The sequence below is a fragment of the Lathamus discolor genome, chromosome 2 (assembly GCF_037157495.1).
Source record: "Lathamus discolor isolate bLatDis1 chromosome 2, bLatDis1.hap1, whole genome shotgun sequence".
NCBI lineage: Eukaryota > Metazoa > Chordata > Aves > Psittaciformes > Psittacidae > Lathamus > Lathamus discolor.
This window is the reverse complement of record NC_088885.1, coordinates 32936829-32952578: the sequence shown is the minus strand read 5'-3', so window position 1 is coordinate 32952578 and position 15750 is coordinate 32936829.

Here is a 15750-nt window from a genome sequence, read left to right as displayed (position 1 = left end):
CACAGTTGCAAAGCTCACTGTGTGCTATAGACGATTAGCAGGAGCTTTTTTGCAAGGCTCTTCTGCTCTTTTTGCAGAGTCTAAACATTCCTGCTCTTCCCTTTCTGTTGCTGCTCAGTAGAGGGCGGTCGCAGAGATGTTGGTTTCAATTGGTCTTTCAGACAGGAAAGGGAGGAGTGACAGCAATGTGTGTAGCAGAGTTGCAGAGGTCGCTGTGCGCTGAAGATGATCAGTGTGAACTTTCTGGACTGTCTCTTCTGTTTCAGCAGAGTCCAAACGTAAGTGCTATATTCTGCTGCTGCTCACAAGGAGCAGGCACAGGAGATGTGGCATTCAATTGGACTTTCAGATAGGAAAGCGAGGGGTGACAGCAATGTGTGTTGCAGAGTTGCAAAGCTCACTGTGTGCTGAAGATGCCCAGGCGAAGCTTTCCCTGCTGGCCCTTCGGCTGTGGGATTAGAGTCCAAGCGCTCGTGCTCCCCGTCACACTGCTCTTGAATTGAAAGAGGGCACCAGAAACGTTGGATTCAAATGCACTTTTAGGAGATAAAGTGAGGGGTGACAGCAATGTGAGATAAAGTGAGGAGTGACAGCAATGTGTGTTTCAGAGATGCAAAGTTCACTGTGTGCTGAAGATGATCAGCAGGAGCTTTTTTGCAAGGCTCTTCTGTGTTTTTGCACAGTCCAAACGTTCGTGCTCTATTCTCTGCGTTGCTGCTCAGCAGAGAGCGGGCACAGAGATGTTGGATTCAATTGTTCTTTCAGGGAGGAAAGAGAGGAGTGAGAACAATGTGTGTAGCAGAGTTGCAAAGCCCGCTGTGCGCTGAAGAGGATGTGCAGGAACATTTTGGCCTGGCTCTTCTGATCTTTTAGCAAAGTCTAAGCGTTCCTACTCTACTCACTCTGCTGTAGCTCACAGAGAGAGGGCAGTGGAGAGGTTGTATTCAAATGGTCTTTTAGGAGTAAGAGTGAAGAGTGACCGCAATGTTTGTGTCACAGTTGCAAAGCTCACTGTGTGCTATAGACGATTAGCAGGAGCTTTTTTGCAAGGCTCTTCTGCTCTTTTTGCAGAGTCTAAACATTCCTGCTCTTCCCTTTCTGTTGCTGCTCAGTAGAGGGCGGTCGCAGAGATGTTGGTTTCAATTGGTCTTTCAGACAGGAAAGGGAGGAGTGACAGCAATGTGTGTAGCAGAGTTGCAGAGGTCGCTGTGCGCTGAAGATGATCAGTGTGAACTTTCTGGACTGTCTCTTCTGTTTCAGCAGAGTCCAAACGTAAGTGCTATATTCTGCTGCTGCTCACAAGGAGCAGGCACAGGAGATGTGGCATTCAATTGGACTTTCAGATAGGAAAGCGAGGGGTGACAGCAATGTGTGTTGCAGAGTTGCAAAGCTCACTGTGTGCTGAAGATGCCCAGGCGAAGCTTTCCCTGCTGGCCCTTCGGCTGTGGGATTAGAGTCCAAGCGCTCGTGCTCCCCGTCACACTGCTCTTGAATTGAAAGAGGGCACCAGAAACGTTGGATTCAAATGCACTTTTAGGAGATAAAGTGAGGGGTGACAGCAATGTGAGATAAAGTGAGGAGTGACAGCAATGTGTGTTTCAGAGATGCAAAGTTCACTGTGTGCTGAAGATGATCAGCAGGAGCTTTTTTGCAAGGCTCTTCTGTGTTTTTGCACAGTCCAAACGTTCGTGCTCTATTCTCTGCGTTGCTGCTCAGCAGAGAGCGGGCACAGAGATGTTGGATTCAATTGTTCTTTCAGGGAGGAAAGAGAGGAGTGAGAACAATGTGTGTAGCAGAGTTGCAAAGCCCGCTGTGCGCTGAAGAGGATGTGCAGGAACATTTTGGCCTGGCTCTTCTGATCTTTTAGCAAAGTCTAAGCGTTCCTACTCTACTCACTCTGCTGTAGCTCACAGAGAGAGGGCAGTGGAGAGGTTGTATTCAAATGGTCTTTTAGGAGTAAGAGTGAAGAGTGACCGCAATGTTTGTGTCACAGTTGCAAAGCTCACTGTGTGCTATAGACGATTAGCAGGAGCTTTTTTGCAAGGCTCTTCTGCTCTTTTTGCAGAGTCTAAACATTCCTGCTCTTCCCTTTCTGTTGCTGCTCAGTAGAGGGCGGTCGCAGAGATGTTGGTTTCAATTGGTCTTTCAGACAGGAAAGGGAGGAGTGACAGCAATGTGTGTAGCAGAGTTGCAGAGGTCGCTGTGCGCTGAAGATGATCAGTGTGAACTTTCTGGACTGTCTCTTCTGTTTCAGCAGAGTCCAAACGTAAGTGCTATATTCTGCTGCTGCTCACAAGGAGCAGGCACAGGAGATGTGGCATTCAATTGGACTTTCAGATAGGAAAGTGATGGGTTACAGCAATGTGTGTGACACAGTTTCAAAGCTCACTGTGTGCTGAAGATGCCCAGGCGAAGCTTTCCCTGCTGGCCCTTCGGCTGTGGGATTAGAGTCCAAGGGCTCGTGCTCCCTGTCACACTGCTCTTGAATTGAAAGAGGGCACCGGAGATGTTGGATTCAAATGCACTTTTAGGCGATAAAGTGAGGAGTGACAGCAATGTGTGTTTCAGAGATGCAAGGCTCACTGTGTGCTGAAGATGATCAGCAGGAGCTTTTTTGCAAGGCTCTTCTGTTTTTTTAGCAGAGTCTAAATGTTCCTGCTGTACTCTCTCTGTTGCTGCTCAGCAGAGAGCGAGCACAGAGATGTTAGATTCAATAGGACTTTGAGTTAGGAAAGTGAGGAGGCACAGCAATACCTGTGTCCCAGGTGCAAAGCTGACTGTTTGCTGAAGATACCCAGCAGGAGCTTTCCCTCCTGGCTCTCCGGCTGTGGGAGCAGAGGTCTAGAGCTCGTGTTCACCTGTCACTGCTGCTGTTCAAAGGAGAGAGGGCGCCAGAGATGACGGATGCAAACGGACTATTAGGAGATGAAGTGAGGAGTTGCAGCAACATGTTTTTCAGAGTTGCAAATCTCACTGTGCGCTGACGATGATCAGCAGGAACTTTTTGGCCTGGCTCTTCTGCTCTTTTAGCAGAGTCTAAACGTTCCTGCTCTATTCGCTCTGCTGCTGCTCAGAGAGAGCGGGCACTGGAGAGGTTGTATACAAACAGACTTTTAGGAGATAAAGTGACGAGCGACAACAGTGTATGTGTCACAGTCGCAAAGGTCACTGTGTACTGAAGATGATCAGTGGGAACTTTGTGGACTGTCTCTTCTGCTGTTCCAGCATAGTCCAAACGTGCTATATTCTGCTGCTGCTCATAAGGAGCGGGCAGAGGAGATGTGGCATTCAATTGGACTTTCAGGTAGGAAAGCGAGGGGTGACAGCAATGTGTGTTGCAGAGTTGCAAAGCTCACTGTGTGCTGAAGATGCCCAGGCGAAGCTTTCCCTGCTGGCCCTTCGGCTGTGGGATTAGAGTCCAAGCGCTCGTGCTCCCCGTCACACTGCTCTTGAATTGAAAGAGGGCACCAGAAACGTTGGATTCAAATGCACTTTTAGGAGATAAAGTGAGGGGTGACAGCAATGTGAGATAAAGTGAGGAGTGACAGCAATGTGTGTTTCAGAGATGCAAGGCTCACTGTGTGCTGAAGATGATCAGCAGGAGCTTTTTTGCAAGGCTCTTCTGTGTTTTTGCACAGTCCAAACGTTCGTGCTCTATTCTCTGCGTTGCTGCTCAGCAGAGAGCGGGCACAGAGATGTTGGATTCAATTGTTCTTTCAGGGAGGAAAGAGAGGAGTGAGAACAATGTGTGTAGCAGAGTTGCAAAGCCCGCTGTGCGCTGAAGAGGATGTGCAGGAACATTTTGGCCTGGCTCTTCTGATCTTTTAGCAAAGTCTAAGCGTTCCTACTCTACTCACTCTGCTGTAGCTCACAGAGAGAGGGCAGTGGAGAGGTTGTATTCAAATGGTCTTTTAGGAGTAAGAGTGAAGAGTGACCGCAATGTTTGTGTCACAGTTGCAAAGCTCACTGTGTGCTATAGACGATTAGCAGGAGCTTTTTTGCAAGGCTCTTCTGCTCTTTTTGCAGAGTCTAAACATTCCTGCTCTTCCCTTTCTGTTGCTGCTCAGTAGAGGGCGGTCGCAGAGATGTTGGTTTCAATTGGTCTTTCAGACAGGAAAGGGAGGAGTGACAGCAATGTGTGTAGCAGAGTTGCAGAGGTCGCTGTGCGCTGAAGATGATCAGTGTGAACTTTCTGGACTGTCTCTTCTGTTTCAGCAGAGTCCAAACGTAAGTGCTATATTCTGCTGCTGCTCACAAGGAGCAGGCACAGGAGATGTGGCATTCAATTGGACTTTCAGATAGGAAAGCGAGGGGTGACAGCAATGTGTGTTGCAGAGTTGCAAAGCTCACTGTGCTGAAGATGCCCAGGCGAAGCTTTCCCTGCTGGCCCTTCGGCTGTGGCATTAGAGTCCAAGCGCTCGTGCTCCCCGTCACACTGCTCTTGAATTGAAAGGGGGCACCAGAAACGTTGGATTCAAATGCACTTTTAGGAGATAAAGTGAGGGGTGACAGCAATGTGAGATAAAGTGAGGAGTGACAGCAATGTGTGTTTCAGAGATGCAAAGTTCACTGTGTGCTGAAGATGATCAGCAGGAGCTTTTTTGCAAGGCTCTTCTGTGTTTTTGCACAGTCCAAACGTTCGTGCTCTATTCTCTGCGTTGCTGCTCAGCAGAGAGCGGGCACAGAGATGTTGGATTCAATTGTTCTTTCAGGGAGGAAAGAGAGGAGTGAGAACAATGTGTGTAGCAGAGTTGCAAAGCCCGCTGTGCGCTGAAGAGGATGTGCAGGAACATTTTGGCCTGGCTCTTCTGATCTTTTAGCAAAGTCTAAGCGTTCCTACTCTACTCACTCTGCTGTAGCTCACAGAGAGAGGGCAGTGGAGAGGTTGTATTCAAATGGTCTTTTAGGAGTAAGAGTGAAGAGTGACCGCAATGTTTGTGTCACAGTTGCAAAGCTCACTGTGTGCTATAGACGATTAGCAGGAGCTTTTTTGCAAGGCTCTTCTGCTCTTTTTGCAGAGTCTAAACATTCCTGCTCTTCCCTTTCTGTTGCTGCTCAGTAGAGGGCGGTCGCAGAGATGTTGGTTTCAATTGGTCTTTCAGACAGGAAAGGGAGGAGTGACAGCAATGTGTGTAGCAGAGTTGCAGAGGTCGCTGTGCGCTGAAGATGATCAGTGTGAACTTTCTGGACTGTCTCTTCTGTTTCAGCAGAGTCCAAACGTAAGTGCTATATTCTGCTGCTGCTCACAAGGAGCAGGCACAGGAGATGTGGCATTCAATTGGACTTTCAGATAGGAAAGTGATGGGTTACAGCAATGTGTGTGACACAGTTTCAAATCTCGCTGTGTGCTGAAGATGCCCAGGCGAAGCTTTCCCTGCTGGCCCTTCGGCTGTGGGATTAGAGTCCAAGGGCTCGTGCTCCCTGTCACACTGCTCTTGAATTGAAAGAGGGCACCAGAGATGTTGGATTCAAATGCACTTTTAGGCGATAAAGTGAGGAGTGACAGCAATGTGTGTTTCAGAGATGCAAGGCCACTGTGTGCTGAAGATGATCAGCAGGAGCTTTTTTGCAAGGCTCTTCTGTTTTTTTAGCAGAGTCTATATGTTCCTGCTGTGCTCTCTCTGTTGCTGCTCAGCAGAGAGCGGGCACAGAGATGTTAGATTCAATAGGACTTTGAGTTAGGAAAGTGAGGAGGCACAGCAATACCTGTGTCCCAGGTGCAAAGCTGACTGTTTGCTGAAGATACCCAGCAGGAGCTTTCCCTCCTGGCTCTCCGGCTGTGGGAGCAGAGGTCTAGAGCTCGTGTTCACCTGTCACTGCTGCTGTTCAAAGGAGAGAGGGCGCCAGAGATGACGGATGCAAACGGACTATTAGGAGATGAAGTGAGGAGTTGCAGCAACATGTTTTTCAGAGTTGCAAATCTCACTGTGCGCTGACGATGATCAGCAGGAACTTTTTGGCCTGGCTCTTCTGCTCTTTTAGCAGAGTCTAAACGTTCCTGCTCTATTCGCTCTGCTGCTGCTCAGAGAGAGCGGGCACTGGAGAGGTTGTATACAAACAGACTTTTAGGAGATAAGGTGACGAGTGACAACAGTGTATGTGTCACAGTCGCAAAGGTCACTGTGTACTGAAGATGATCAGTGGGAACTTTGTGGACTGTCTCTTCTGCTGTTCCAGCATAGTCCAAACGTGCTATATTCTGCTGCTGCTCATAAGGAGCGGGCAGAGGAGATGTGGCATTCAATTGGACTTTCAGGTAGGAAAGCGAGGGGTGACAGCAATGTGTGTTGCAGAGTTGCAAAGCTCACTGTGTGCTGAAGATGCCCAGGCGAAGCTTTCCCTGCCGGCCCTTCGGCTGTGGGATTAGAGTCCAAGCGCTCGTGCTCCCCGTCACACTGCTCTTGAATTGAAAGAGGGCACCAGAAACGTTGGATTCAAATGCACTTTTAGGAGATAAAGTGAGGGGTGACAGCAATGTGAGATAAAGTGAGGAGTGACAGCAATGTGTCTTTCAGAGATGCAAAGTTCACTGTGTGCTGAAGATGATCAGCAGGAGCTTTTTTGCAAGGCTCTTCTGTGTTTTTGCACAGTCCAAACGTTCGTGCTCTATTCTCTGCGTTGCTGCTCAGCAGAGAGCGGGCACAGAGATGTTGGATTCAATTGTTCTTTCAGGGAGGAAAGAGAGGAGTGAGAACAATGTGTGTAGCAGAGTTGCAAAGCCCGCTGTGCGCTGAAGAGGATGTGCAGGAACATTTTGGCCTGGCTCTTCTGATCTTTTAGCAAAGTCTAAGCGTTCCTACTCTACTCACTCTGCTGTAGCTCACAGAGAGAGGGCAGTGGAGAGGATGTATTCTAATGGTCTTTTAGGAGTAAGAGTGAAGAGTGACCGCAATGTTTGTGTCACAGTTGCAAAGCTCACTGTGTGCTATAGACGATTAGCAGGAGCTTTTTTGCAAGGCTCTTCTGCTCTTTTTGCAGAGTCTAAACATTCCTGCTCTTCCCTTTCTGTTGCTGCTCAGTAGAGGGTGGTCGCAGAGATGTTGGTTTCAATTGGTCTTTCAGACAGGAAAGGGAGGAGTGACAGCAATGTGTGTAGCAGAGTTGCAGAGGTCGCTGTGCGCTGAAGATGATCAGTGTGAACTTTCTGGACCGTCTCTTCTGTTTCAGCAGAGTCCAAACGTAAGTGCTATATTCTGCTGCTGCTCACAAGGAGCAGGCACAGGAGATGTGGCATTCAATTGGACTTTCAGATAGGAAAGCGAGGGGTGACAGCAATGTGTGTTGCAGAGTTGCAAAGCTCACTGTGCTGAAGATGCCCAGGCGAAGCTTTCCCTGCTGGCCCTTCGGCTGTGGGATTAGAGTCCAAGCGCTCGTGCTCCCCGTCACACTGCTCTTGAATTGAAAGAGGGCACCAGAAACGTTGGATTCAAATGCACTTTTAGGAGATAAAGTGAGGGGTGACAGCAATGTGAGATAAAGTGAGGAGTGACAGCAATGTGTGTTTCAGAGATGCAAAGTTCACTGTGTGCTGAAGATGATCAGCAGGAGCTTTTTTGCAAGGCTCTTCTGTGTTTTTGCACAGTCCAAACGTTCGTGCTCTATTCTCTGCGTTGCTGCTCAGCAGAGAGCGGGCACAGAGATGTTGGATTCAATTGTTCTTTCAGGGAGGAAAGAGAGGAGTGAGAACAATGTGTGTAGCAGAGTTGCAAAGCCCGCTGTGCGCTGAAGAGGATGTGCAGGAACATTTTGGCCTGGCTCTTCTGATCTTTTAGCAAAGTCTAAGCGTTCCTACTCTACTCACTCTGCTGTAGCTCACAGAGAGAGGGCAGTGGAGAGGTTGTATTCAAATGGTCTTTTAGGAGTAAGAGTGAAGAGTGACCGCAATGTTTGTGTCACAGTTGCAAAGCTCACTGTGTGCTATAGACGATTAGCAGGAGCTTTTTTGCAAGGCTCTTCTGCTCTTTTTGCAGAGTCTAAACATTCCTGCTCTTCCCTTTCTGTTGCTGCTCAGTAGAGGGCGGTCGCAGAGATGTTGGTTTCAATTGGTCTTTCAGACAGGAAAGGGAGGAGTGACAGCAATGTGTGTAGCAGAGTTGCAGAGGTCGCTGTGCGCTGAAGATGATCAGTGTGAACTTTCTGGACTGTCTCTTCTGTTTCAGCAGAGTCCAAACGTAAGTGCTATATTCTGCTGCTGCTCACAAGGAGCAGGCACAGGAGATGTGGCATTCAATTGGACTTTCAGATAGGAAAGTGATGGGTTACAGCAATGTGTGTGACACAGTTTCAAATCTCGCTGTGTGCTGAAGATGCCCAGGCGAAGCTTTCCCTGCTGGCCCTTCGGCTGTGGGATTAGAGTCCAAGGGCTCGTGCTCCCTGTCACACTGCTCTTGAATTGAAAGAGGGCACCAGAGATGTTGGATTCAAATGCACTTTTAGGCGATAAAGTGAGGAGTGACAGCAATGTGTGTTTCAGAGATGCAAGGCCACTGTGTGCTGAAGATGATCAGCAGGAGCTTTTTTGCAAGGCTCTTCTGTTTTTTTAGCAGAGTCTATATGTTCCTGCTGTGCTCTCTCTGTTGCTGCTCAGCAGAGAGCGGGCACAGAGATGTTAGATTCAATAGGACTTTGAGTTAGGAAAGTGAGGAGGCACAGCAATACCTGTGTCCCAGGTGCAAAGCTGACTGTTTGCTGAAGATACCCAGCAGGAGCTTTCCCTCCTGGCTCTCCGGCTGTGGGAGCAGAGGTCTAGAGCTCGTGTTCACCTGTCACTGCTGCTGTTCAAAGGAGAGAGGGCGCCAGAGATGACGGATGCAAACGGACTATTAGGAGATGAAGTGAGGAGTTGCAGCAACATGTTTTTCAGAGTTGCAAATCTCACTGTGCGCTGACGATGATCAGCAGGAACTTTTTGGCCTGGCTCTTCTGCTCTTTTAGCAGAGTCTAAACGTTCCTGCTCTATTCGCTCTGCTGCTGCTCAGAGAGAGCGGGCACTGGAGAGGTTGTATACAAACAGACTTTTAGGAGATAAGGTGACGAGTGACAACAGTGTATGTGTCACAGTCGCAAAGGTCACTGTGTACTGAAGATGATCAGTGGGAACTTTGTGGACTGTCTCTTCTGCTGTTCCAGCATAGTCCAAACGTGCTATATTCTGCTGCTGCTCATAAGGAGCGGGCAGAGGAGATGTGGCATTCAATTGGACTTTCAGGTAGGAAAGCGAGGGGTGACAGCAATGTGTGTTGCAGAGTTGCAAAGCTCACTGTGTGCTGAAGATGCCCAGGCGAAGCTTTCCCTGCCGGCCCTTCGGCTGTGGGATTAGAGTCCAAGCGCTCGTGCTCCCCGTCACACTGCTCTTGAATTGAAAGAGGGCACCAGAAACGTTGGATTCAAATGCACTTTTAGGAGATAAAGTGAGGGGTGACAGCAATGTGAGATAAAGTGAGGAGTGACAGCAATGTGTCTTTCAGAGATGCAAAGTTCACTGTGTGCTGAAGATGATCAGCAGGAGCTTTTTTGCAAGGCTCTTCTGTGTTTTTGCACAGTCCAAACGTTCGTGCTCTATTCTCTGCGTTGCTGCTCAGCAGAGAGCGGGCACAGAGATGTTGGATTCAATTGTTCTTTCAGGGAGGAAAGAGAGGAGTGAGAACAATGTGTGTAGCAGAGTTGCAAAGCCCGCTGTGCGCTGAAGAGGATGTGCAGGAACATTTTGGCCTGGCTCTTCTGATCTTTTAGCAAAGTCTAAGCGTTCCTACTCTACTCACTCTGCTGTAGCTCACAGAGAGAGGGCAGTGGAGAGGATGTATTCTAATGGTCTTTTAGGAGTAAGAGTGAAGAGTGACCGCAATGTTTGTGTCACAGTTGCAAAGCTCACTGTGTGCTATAGACGATTAGCAGGAGCTTTTTTGCAAGGCTCTTCTGCTCTTTTTGCAGAGTCTAAACATTCCTGCTCTTCCCTTTCTGTTGCTGCTCAGTAGAGGGTGGTCGCAGAGATGTTGGTTTCAATTGGTCTTTCAGACAGGAAAGGGAGGAGTGACAGCAATGTGTGTAGCAGAGTTGCAGAGGTCGCTGTGCGCTGAAGATGATCAGTGTGAACTTTCTGGACCGTCTCTTCTGTTTCAGCAGAGTCCAAACGTAAGTGCTATATTCTGCTGCTGCTCACAAGGAGCAGGCACAGGAGATGTGGCATTCAATTGGACTTTCAGATAGGAAAGCGAGGGGTGACAGCAATGTGTGTTGCAGAGTTGCAAAGCTCACTGTGCTGAAGATGCCCAGGCGAAGCTTTCCCTGCTGGCCCTTCGGCTGTGGGATTAGAGTCCAAGCGCTCGTGCTCCCCGTCACACTGCTCTTGAATTGAAAGAGGGCACCAGAAACGTTGGATTCAAATGCACTTTTAGGAGATAAAGTGAGGGGTGACAGCAATGTGAGATAAAGTGAGGAGTGACAGCAATGTGTGTTTCAGAGATGCAAAGTTCACTGTGTGCTGAAGATGATCAGCAGGAGCTTTTTTGCAAGGCTCTTCTGTGTTTTTGCACAGTCCAAACGTTCGTGCTCTATTCTCTGCGTTGCTGCTCAGCAGAGAGCGGGCACAGAGATGTTGGATTCAATTGTTCTTTCAGGGAGGAAAGAGAGGAGTGAGAACAATGTGTGTAGCAGAGTTGCAAAGCCCGCTGTGCGCTGAAGAGGATGTGCAGGAACATTTTGGCCTGGCTCTTCTGATCTTTTAGCAAAGTCTAAGCGTTCCTACTCTACTCACTCTGCTGTAGCTCACAGAGAGAGGGCAGTGGAGAGGTTGTATTCAAATGGTCTTTTAGGAGTAAGAGTGAAGAGTGACCGCAATGTTTGTGTCACAGTTGCAAAGCTCACTGTGTGCTATAGACGATTAGCAGGAGCTTTTTTGCAAGGCTCTTCTGCTCTTTTTGCAGAGTCTAAACATTCCTGCTCTTCCCTTTCTGTTGCTGCTCAGTAGAGGGCGGTCGCAGAGATGTTGGTTTCAATTGGTCTTTCAGACAGGAAAGGGAGGAGTGACAGCAATGTGTGTAGCAGAGTTGCAGAGGTCGCTGTGCGCTGAAGATGATCAGTGTGAACTTTCTGGACTGTCTCTTCTGTTTCAGCAGAGTCCAAACGTAAGTGCTATATTCTGCTGCTGCTCACAAGGAGCAGGCACAGGAGATGTGGCATTCAATTGGACTTTCAGATAGGAAAGTGATGGGTTACAGCAATGTGTGTGACACAGTTTCAAATCTCGCTGTGTGCTGAAGATGCCCAGGCGAAGCTTTCCCTGCTGGCCCTTCGGCTGTGGGATTAGAGTCCAAGGGCTCGTGCTCCCTGTCACACTGCTCTTGAATTGAAAGAGGGCACCAGAGATGTTGGATTCAAATGCACTTTTAGGCGATAAAGTGAGGAGTGACAGCAATGTGTGTTTCAGAGATGCAAGGCCACTGTGTGCTGAAGATGATCAGCAGGAGCTTTTTTGCAAGGCTCTTCTGTTTTTTTAACACAGTCAAAACATTCCTGCTCTACCTTTTCTGTTGCTGCTCAGCAGAGAGCGGTCGCAGAGATGTTGGTTTCAATTGGTCTTTCAGACAGGAAAGGGAGGAGTGACAGCAATGTGTGTAGCAGAGTTGCAGAGGTCGCTGTGCGCTGAAGATGATCTGCAGGAACATTTTGGCCTGGCTCTTCTGCTCTTTTAGCAAAGTCTAAGCATTCCTACTCTACTCAGTCTGCTGCAGCTCACAGAGTGCGGGCACCAGAGTTGTTGTATTCAAATGGCCTTTTAGGAGAAAGAGTGAAGAGTGACAGCAATGTTTGTGTCACAGTTGCAAAGCTCACTGCGTGCTATAGATGATCAGCAGGAGCTTTTTCGCAAGGCTCTTCTGCTTTTTTAACACAGTCTAAACATTCCTGCTCTACCTTTTCTGTTGCTGCTCAGCAGAGAGCGGGCACAGAGATGTTGGATTCAATTGGTCTTTCAGGCAGGAAAGGGACGAGTGAGGGCAATGTGTGTTGCAGAGTTGCAAAGCTCACTGTGTGCTGAAGATGATCAGTGGGAACTTTCTGGACCGTCTCTTCTGTTTCAGCAGAGTCCAAACGTAAGTGCTATATTCTGCTGCTGCTCACAAGGAGCAGGCACAGGAGATGTGGCATTCAATTGGACTTTCAGGTAGGAAAGTGATGGGTGACAGCAATGTGTGTGACACAGTTTCAAAGCTCACTGTGTGCTGAAGATGCCCAGCCGAAGCTTTCCCTGCTGGCCCTTCGGCTGTGGGATTAGAGTCCAAGGGCTCGTGCTCCCTGTCACACTGCTCTTGACTTGAAAGAGGGCACCAGAGATGTTGGATTCAAATGCACTTTTAGGCGATAAAGTGAGGAGTGACAGCAATGTGTGTTTCAGAGATGCAAGGCTCACTCTGTGCTAAAGATGATCAGCAGGAGCTTTTTTACAAGGCTCTTCTGTGCTTTAGTACAGTCCAAACGTTCGTGCTCTATTCTCTGTGTTGCTGCTCAGCAGAGAGCGGGCACAGAGATGTTGGATTCAAGTGGTCTTTCAGGCAGGAAAGGGAGGAGTGACAGCAATGTGTGTGGCAGAGTTGCAAAGCTCGCTGTACGCTGAAGATGATCTGCAGGAACATTTTGGCCTGGCTCTTCTGCTCTTTTAGCAAAGTCTAAGCATTCCTACTCTACTCACTCTGCTGCAGCTCACAGAGAGAGGGCACCAGAGTTGTTGTATTCAGATGGTCTTTTAGGAGAAAGAGTGAAGAGTGACAGCAACGTTTGTGTCACAGTTGCAAAGCTCACTGCGTGCTATAGATGATCAGCAGGAGCTTTTTTGCAAGGCTCTTCTGCTGTTTTAGCAGAGTCTAAATGTTCCTGCTGTACTCTCTCTGTTGCTGCTCAGCAGAGAGCGGGCACAGAGATGTTAGATTCAATAGGACTTTGAGTTAGGAAAGTGAGGAGGCACAGCAATACCTGTGTCCCAGTTGCAAAGCTGACTATTTGCTGAAGATACCCAGCAGGAGTTTTCCCTCCTGGCTCTCCGGCTGTGGGAGCAGAGGTCTAGGGCTCGTGTTCACCTGTCACTGCTGCTGTTCAAAGGAGAGAGGGCGCCAGAGATGACGGATGCAAACGGACTATTAGGAGATGAAGTGAGGAGTTGCAGCAACATGTTTTTCAGAGTTGCAAATCTCACTGTGCGCTGACGATGATCAGCAGGAACTTTTTGGCCTGGCTCTTCTGCTCTTTTAGCAGAGTCTAAATGTTCCTGCTCTATTCGCTCTGCTGCTGCTCAGAGAGAGCGGGCACTGGAGAGGTTGTATACAAACAGACTTTTAGGAGATAAAGTGACGAGCGACAACAGTGTATGTGTCACAGTCACAAAGGTCACTGTGTACTGAAGATGATCAGTGGGAACTTTGTGGACTGTCTCTTCTGCTGTTCCAGCATAGTCCAAACGTGCTATATTCTGCTGCTGCTCGTAAGGAGCGGGCAGAGGAGATGTGGCATTCAATTGGACTTTCAGGTAGGAAAGTGAGGGGTGACAGCAATGTGTGTGACACAGTTTCAAAGCTCACTGTGTGCTGAAGATGCCCAGCCGAAGCTTTCCCTGCTGGCCTTTCGGCAGTGGGATTAGAGTCCAAGCGCTCGTGCTCCCCGTCACACTGCTCTTGGATTGAAAGAGGGCACCAGAAACGTTGGATTCAAATGCACTTTTAGGAGATAAAGTGAGGGGTGACAGCAATTTGAGATAAAGTGAGGAGTTACAGCAATGTGTGTTTCAGAGATGCAAGGCTCACTGTGTGCTGAAGATGATCAGCAGGAGCTTTTTTGCAAGGCTCTTCTGTGCTTTAGTACAGTCCAAACGTTCGTGCTCTATTCTCTGTGTTGCTGCTCAGCAGAGAGCGGGCACAGAGATGTTGGATTCAAGTGGTCTTTCAGGCAGGAAAGGGAGGAGTGAGAGCAATGTGTGTGGCAGAGTTGCAAAGCTCGCTGTACGCTGAAGAGGATCTGCAGGAACATTTTGGCCTGGCTCTTCTGCTCTTTTAGCAAAATATAAACGTTCCTTCTCTACTCAGTCTGCTGCAGCTCACAGAGTGCGGGCACCAGAGTTGTTGTATTCAAATGGCCTTTTAGGAGAAAGAGTGAAGAGTGACAGCAATGTTTGTGTCACAGTTGCAAAGCTCACTGCGTGCTATAGATGATCAGCAGGAGCTTTTTCGCAAGGCTCTTCTGCTTTTTTAACACAGTCTAAACATTCCTGCTCTACCTTTTCTGTTGCTGCTCAGCAGAGAGCGGGCACAGAGATGTTGGATTCAATTGGTCTTTCAGGGAGGAAAGGGAGGAGTGAGGGCAATGTGTGTTGCAGAGTTGCAAAGCTCGCTGTGCGCTGAAGGGGATCTGCAGGAACATTTTGGCCTGGCTCTTCTGCTCTTTTAGCAAAGTCTAAGCGTTCCTACTCTACTCACTCTGCTGTAGCTCACAGAGAGAGGGCAGTGGAGAGGTTGTATTCAAATGGTCTTTTTGGAGAAAGAGTGAGGAGTGACAGCAATGTTTGTGTCACAGTTACAAAGCTCACTGTGTGCTATGGACGATTAGCAGGAGCTTTTTTGCAAGGCTCTTCCGCTCTTTTAGCAGAGTCTAAACATTCCTGCTCTTCCCTTTCTGTTGCTGCTCAGCAGAGAGCGGTCGCAGAGATGTTGGTTTCAATTGGTCTTTCAGACAGGAAAGGGAGGAGTGACAGCAATGTGTGTAGCAGAGTTGCAGAGGTCGCTGTGCGCTGAAGATGATCTGCAGGAACATTTTGGCCTGGCTCTTCTGCTCTTTTAGCAAAGTCTAAGCATTCCTACTCTACTCACTCTGCTGCAGCTCACAGAGTGCGGGCACCAGAGTTGTTGTATTCAAATGGCCTTTTAGGAGAAAGAGTGAAGAGTGACAGCAATGTTTGTGTCACAGTTGCAAAGCTCACTGCGTGCTATAGATGATCAGCAGGAGCTTTTTCGCAAGGCTCTTCTGCTTTTTTAACACAGTCTAAACATTCCTGCTCTACCTTTTCTGTTGCTGCTCAGCAGAGAGCGGGCACACAGATGTTGGATTCAATTGGTCTTTCAGGCAGGAAAGGGACGAGTGAGGGCAATGTGTGTTGCAGAGTTGCAAAGCTCACTGTGTGCTGAAGATGATCAGTGGGAACTTTCTGGACCGTCTCTTCTGTTTCAGCAGAGTCCAAACGTAAGTGCTATATTCTGCTGCTGCTCACAAGGAGCAGGCACAGGAGATGTGGCATTCAATTGGACTTTCAGGTAGGAAAGTGATGGGTTACAGCAATGTGTGTGACACAGTTTCAAAGCTCACTGTGTGCTGAAGATGCCCAGCCGAAGCTTTCCCTGCTGGCCCTTCGGCTGTGGGATTAGAGTCCAAGGGCTCGTGCTCCCTGTCACACTGCTCTTGACTTGAAAGAGGGCACCAGAGATGTTGGATTCAAATGCACTTTTAGGCGATAAAGTGAGGAGTGACAGCAATGTGTGTTTCAGAGATGCAAGGCTCACTCTGTGCTAAAGATGATCAGCAGGAGCTTTTTTACAAGGCTCTTCTGTGCTTTAGTACAGTCCAAACGTTCGTGCTCTATTCTCTGTGTTGCTGCTCAGCAGAGAGCGGGCACAGAGATGTTGGATTCAAGTGGTCTTTCAGGCAGGAAAGGGAGGAGTGACAGCAATGTGTGTGGCAGAGTTGCAAAGCTCGCTGTACGCTGAAGATGATCTG